The sequence below is a fragment of the Myotis brandtii genome, unplaced genomic scaffold (genome assembly GCF_000412655.1).
Source record: "Myotis brandtii unplaced genomic scaffold, ASM41265v1 scaffold154, whole genome shotgun sequence".
NCBI classification, from domain to species: domain Eukaryota; kingdom Metazoa; phylum Chordata; class Mammalia; order Chiroptera; family Vespertilionidae; genus Myotis; species Myotis brandtii.
Genome location: NW_005355584.1, coordinates 8,215,892 through 8,221,291, shown reverse-complemented (window position 1 = coordinate 8,221,291; position 5,400 = coordinate 8,215,892). Strand labels below are relative to the sequence as shown.

Here is a 5,400-nt window from a genome sequence, read left to right as displayed (position 1 = left end):
CTCCCTGAGGCTCAGCAGGTAAGGCTCATGCATTTGCTTGGGTGCTCAGCATGCTGCCCTGAGTACCACTGAGGTGGCTTGTGTGACCTAAACTGACGCCAGCAGGCTGGGAGGGTGTCAGGACTCGAACTCATCATCTGCTCCCTTTCCAGGGCCTGTGAGAAATCCTTGATTTGTCTTCAGTTAAATACCAAGTTCAGCTCCGATTTCACTTCTTTGAAGACCACAGACTGTTTCTAAAACTGTGCATCCAACCCAGGCCACTGGAAAGGCTTTTGGGTCCAGAGCTTAGCCTCAGGGATCATCCTTGAAAACAACCAAATTATGGTTTCAATGTAAAGCTTGTTCTCTTTCTATTCTATTCTCCAGCAAAAACTGTTGGCAAAAGTGATAGGAGCAAGGTCAAAACAGACAGAGAAAAAGCCAGCAACACCAAGCCAGGAGCTCAATTCTGGGGAAGACGGCCACGCAAATGAGAACAGATAGAAGGCAGGCCTCCCACAGGCAAGGAGTTAACCCTGAGGTTTATGTTCACAACACACTATGAGATGGACTGAGCTTATGGAAAACGTTCAGAGATCCTCAGGTAAAGCTAATCATTTACAAATACTTATTGATAAAGTTCATTTCCCCAAATGGCCTGTAGCTCCTAAATGAAAATCTGTGAGCTGAGTGCAGCCAGAGGATGTGAGATGCCAGGGGGTGGTGGGGGGGGAAGGGTGTTGAGGACATTCCCCATCTCTGCCGGCCTCCGCTGCTGTACGGCTTCTGGACCGGCTGCCCTGAATGGTGCTCCCCTCTGGACACACGCCAGTGATGCTCTAGTCCTTTCCGGGGAGTCACAGGCGGCTCGACTTCTCACTCAGCACGTGTGTCTTCAGACCGATGTCACATCACCGAACGGTCCACCTGTACCAGGGAGCCCCTGAGTCCCCCACCCACCCCGGCCCCTGAGTTATAGGAACCGTCTGGGCGCAGGCCTGTTCAGTGATCCCAAACCCAGCATTTTAAGTCGGCGTCCGCTGAGCAGCCTGCACCTAACGCTGTGAGGAAAACTCACTAACAAAGCAAAACAGAAAGCCCCAGACAAAACACGAAGAGAAAATGTCAAGGAAGTGTCCGTGTTTCTTGCTCGCTGCACATACTCACACCCCGAAGAACTGGTCGAGACCAGAGGACTTCCTAGGAAAACAGAACTCGGCCTCTTTGTGAAGGAAAATGGATTTATAATTCAAAATCTTAATTTATCCTTAAATTATTCAAATGAGTAATGATTTATGTTTCTAGATAATTTTCCATTATTTATCCCTAAGGCTTTCACCATGTGAGGTGTGGACATATGTTTTCCCAGGCTGCTTGTCTGTCCTCAGCAGTGGTGGTTGGGGGAGGCTGTGACATAATTCCTCTGGGTAATTTTAGGTCATAACAAAAGCTGCTTTTGAATTTTCCTTGATGCAGCAAATAGGAAAAATAGGATAGAAGTGTGCTGTATCATACGTGTAATTAAGAGATCTTCCAGTTACAAAAGAAATGCGATGAGTTGTTATTCAGATGTTTAAATCCCTGCTTGTAAGAAGTTGAATTCAATGGTCCTGTAAGGTAAGCTTGGAAGAAAATATACGGCATGGAATCAGTGAGTCCATGAAGTATCAGGATGGAGTGTGAAGCAAACAACTCACATGTCTGTAAAAATCCTGGATTATAAGATTGTACTGTAACTTAAGAATATGTGCATCATACCAACCTAGAAAGTATGGGAGGGAGCGGGTTACAAAATTCCCATGTTCACAGATAGTCCCATTTTGGAACGACCTGTCTCCGTGTTTGAGTCACACACAGGGAGGGAGTCACTGAATGTGTAGGTCCTTGCACCCTTCGCTTCCCCGGCTTGGCTGGTGGATCGCTGTTTCATTTGGTGACATAAAGAACTTTGGACGTAACAGAGCAGGACGGTACTTACATTAATGGCATCTCTTTCCTGTCTCAGCAACGCGCACTATCTCCCACTGGGCTACTCCTCGCTCAGGAACATACCGAATGCAGCCGGAAGGGGGTGAGCAAGAGGCGAAGCTACCCTGAAACCATCTGTAATACTGCCAGAGAGATTAGACCGAACAGTGCTGGCAGTTACAAACTAGGACAGGACCACCGCTGTTAACAGCTTAAGTTCTCCGACACTACTAACAGGAACAATAAGAAATAACCGTGGCCACAAGGTGCATACTCTCTTGAACACATATACACCTCACCTTCACGAGAAGCCGTACTGTGCCTGTGTGCGCGTACCCGGGACGCAAAGCAGGCTACCTTACGAGACTCTTTACAAGAAAACGCAGTAAGCATGATGTCCACAGAGCTTGATTTTATTTCACCTTAAATATAATTGCATTTTAAAAAGCTTCAATGAATTCAATGATTTAAAAAAAAAAAAAGTCAAAGATACCAACATATTTCTCACGGTCCAAAAATGATTCCACACATTTTCTTTAGCAAAGTCATTTGTAATAGATTTCTCAGTTATATTCTTAGGTAATCATTTGTATATTCTCTCTATAAATACTGTCAGTCTGTCTAGTGAATTTTGGGGAGAAAAAGGAAGGTGTACATTAATGGTAGTTCTTGTTAAAAAACAGAGTTTTTGAAGTGGGAAGGATTTTAATACCATCAAATTCTACTCCATTCTTACAGACAAGGAGGCGGAGGGGAGGGAGGGGCTGAAGCTGTCACGTTGCACAGAGAGGGCAGCGTGGCCCTGGTGACCCGTCCTGTGCCCACCGCGGAGCAAGCCAAGCTGGGCCACAGACCAGGGGAGACGCCCACCCCCCAGGCCTGTTAACTTGGTACAAACACGTGAACAGAATGGTCGGAAAATGCCTCTAGGGTGATTTCACTTTAAACTTGTCCTTTCTTAAAAGAAAGCTGAAATAATGCTTACTATTTCCACTTACGTGGAAAAGGGGAATTGAATTTTCTTCCCAGTTTTGTAGAGTGTTTTGCAGATCAGGTTTTACGGTGGCTTGAAGTCAGCAAACAGGCCTGTTTTCCATGTGTCCCCAGCAACTTCTCAGAGGAGAAAACAAGCCCTCCCTCCCGACCCCAGTCTGGGAATGGGCGAGTGAGCCTGGACTTTAACACAAAGGGCTGAACCTGGAAGCCCACAGGGTGGCTGGACGCAGAATTCCACGTGTGTGACATTGTCACCTGCTGAGGGGTCTGGACTTGTGTGGCATCAGGCAGACAGCCAGAATCAGTGCAGTGATTTGAAGTTGGTTGGGCTGGAAACATCCATGCAGCCTCGTAATAAAGAAATGCCCCTGATGTGGCCGTGACCCGATTCTTTGTGAGGCTTGAGCAGGAGCCGCCGTGTCTGCCAAGCACAGGAGAGAGAGAGGCAGGCAGGGAACCCGCACGCCTTCAAGCTGCCACCGGGATGAAATTAAACAGCGGAGAGTTTAAGAACAATTGCTTTTTAGCCCTTTAGCAATACTTTTTAATTGGTGTTAAATGTTAACGGTTCCTGTAATGCACTTAGAACAGAAACATATTTAAATAAATAATATTTAGGGATGGCTGGCATTTCTGATTCTTTGTTATATAGTCGAAGCAACCAGGGTTGATGCTACAAAGTAGCAAATACCCAGGGCTTATGAAGCTGAACCGCCTCTGGTTTTACATTGGAGATATTTTTGAAATAAGAAGTATATCCCTGTCTCCTCTGTCCTCTCCCCACCGTTTAATTTATATTAATTGTTTTAAATGGTTATAGACATTTTTGCTATTTTCTTACCATTAAAAAAACCCAAATTTACTGATTTAGTCACTTTCTATCCCATCATTTCTAGACTAGCAGTGAAATCAACATGGATTAATCCCTAAGGCTGATGACAGGTTGGGAGGGTGGCCCGGGCAGTTCAATTAGTGGTTAGTACCTTGTTCAGTTCTTTAAAATCACCTGGCACTTTCCAGGTAAAAGTTACTGTGGCTCCTAGGTATCAGTAGTTACTAAAGAAAAAAAAAAAGAAAATGGATTATATAGTTAAAATCCAGGAGCTATTAAATATTTAAAGTTGTAAGTCTTATCAGATGTTATGGGTGAGGTAAAGCTTCTTTTAGAGTCGAGAACATCTTCCACCGGGAGTAACGGGGCAGGTGCGCCCGCGGTTCACAGTGGCACCTCCCATTCCAGGTCCTTCCTGCACAGCTGCCTATCTTCCCAGTGACTGGAGGAGGCACTACCTTCACCGGGAGCTGACGACAGGAAAATCACTGAGCGCAGTCATTTTTGGACACTGCCAACAGCCTCTAATAGGCATTTTCTACTCTATCCTGTTTCATCGTAAGTGAAAAAAAATCCACAATCAGGAGGCTGCCTTTTTATTTTAGAAAAAAGGGAAAACTAAACATTTCAAGACCAATCAAGATACACAGAGATACTGCTTACATCCGAGCAGCCCACCCACACTGACCTTCCTCAGAGAAACACCAGGGATGTACACCCCCGCCCCCATAAGTGAGGCCATCACCTCAAATTCCATTGCTTCAATTCGAATAATCAAGGAACGTGATTCAGAAATAGTAGGACATCCTGCATTTTATTCAACTCCATATGACAAAATAGGAACCTAGACTAAGACATCCATTTCAATCAGCAGGTGTGTCGAGCCACAGATTTCATCATAAAAAATATTGGATCTAGGTAACAATTCCCGCTGCTTCGGGGAGGCCCTGGCCCCACATGGCACGCCAGTAGAAAAATAGTGTCTCTCTTCACCATGCAGAGAGGGGTGGCCTCGCCCTGAACACAGAGGGGTCAGTCTTGCGGTCCTGTCACGAGCCGTCTTATTTACACACTTTACATTTCTCTGAAGTTATATATACACATCCTCTTGGGAGGAGACAGAACCCTACACGGGATCAAATACTAACAACAAAAAATTCACGGCAAAAAAGGACACAGATAAATAATAAAAACATTCAACTGCTGAAACACAGCAACAGGAAGCCACCTGTTTCTTTTCCCAACGATGCTGAGACAACCCCTGCCCCCCATCCCACGAGGGGCGGCGGCACGCGGTGGGGACACGACCCCATCCCTCAGAAAACAGGGCTGCGGAGCGAGTTCAGAGTTCATTCCGGACAGAAACAAACTTCGCAGTCTGCTTGGTTATGATTCGTCCACACTGTTCAACGATGTGATCTGCCACTGCTGTGGGTGTGTTGGAAAGATTGTCCTATTTTTCTGTTTCAGCTGAGTCGCTGACTGATTCCTTCTTCAGGGCACTGGGACCGGACCGTCTCTGGGACAGTGGTGCTGGAAGAAGCCCATAGTCTCAGACTGCAGCCCGATCCCAACACACAAAATGAGGTAGAACAGGCAGCCCCGCCCCCACCGCCAGCCCC

The 5,400-nt window shown here is 46.1% G+C and overlaps 1 protein-coding gene across 1 annotated transcript in view; it reads right to left on the bottom strand.

The window, feature by feature from the left end:
• Positions 1-4,573: 4,573 nt before the first annotated feature.
• Positions 4,574-5,400, bottom strand: part of SALL3 (spalt-like transcription factor 3) — an 8,583-nt gene continuing 7,756 nt past the window's right edge. The window contains exon 4 of the mRNA XM_014535960.1: positions 4,574-5,311. The gene's annotated coding sequence lies outside the window, so the exon portion shown is untranslated. The remainder of the gene's footprint in view (positions 5,312-5,400) is intronic.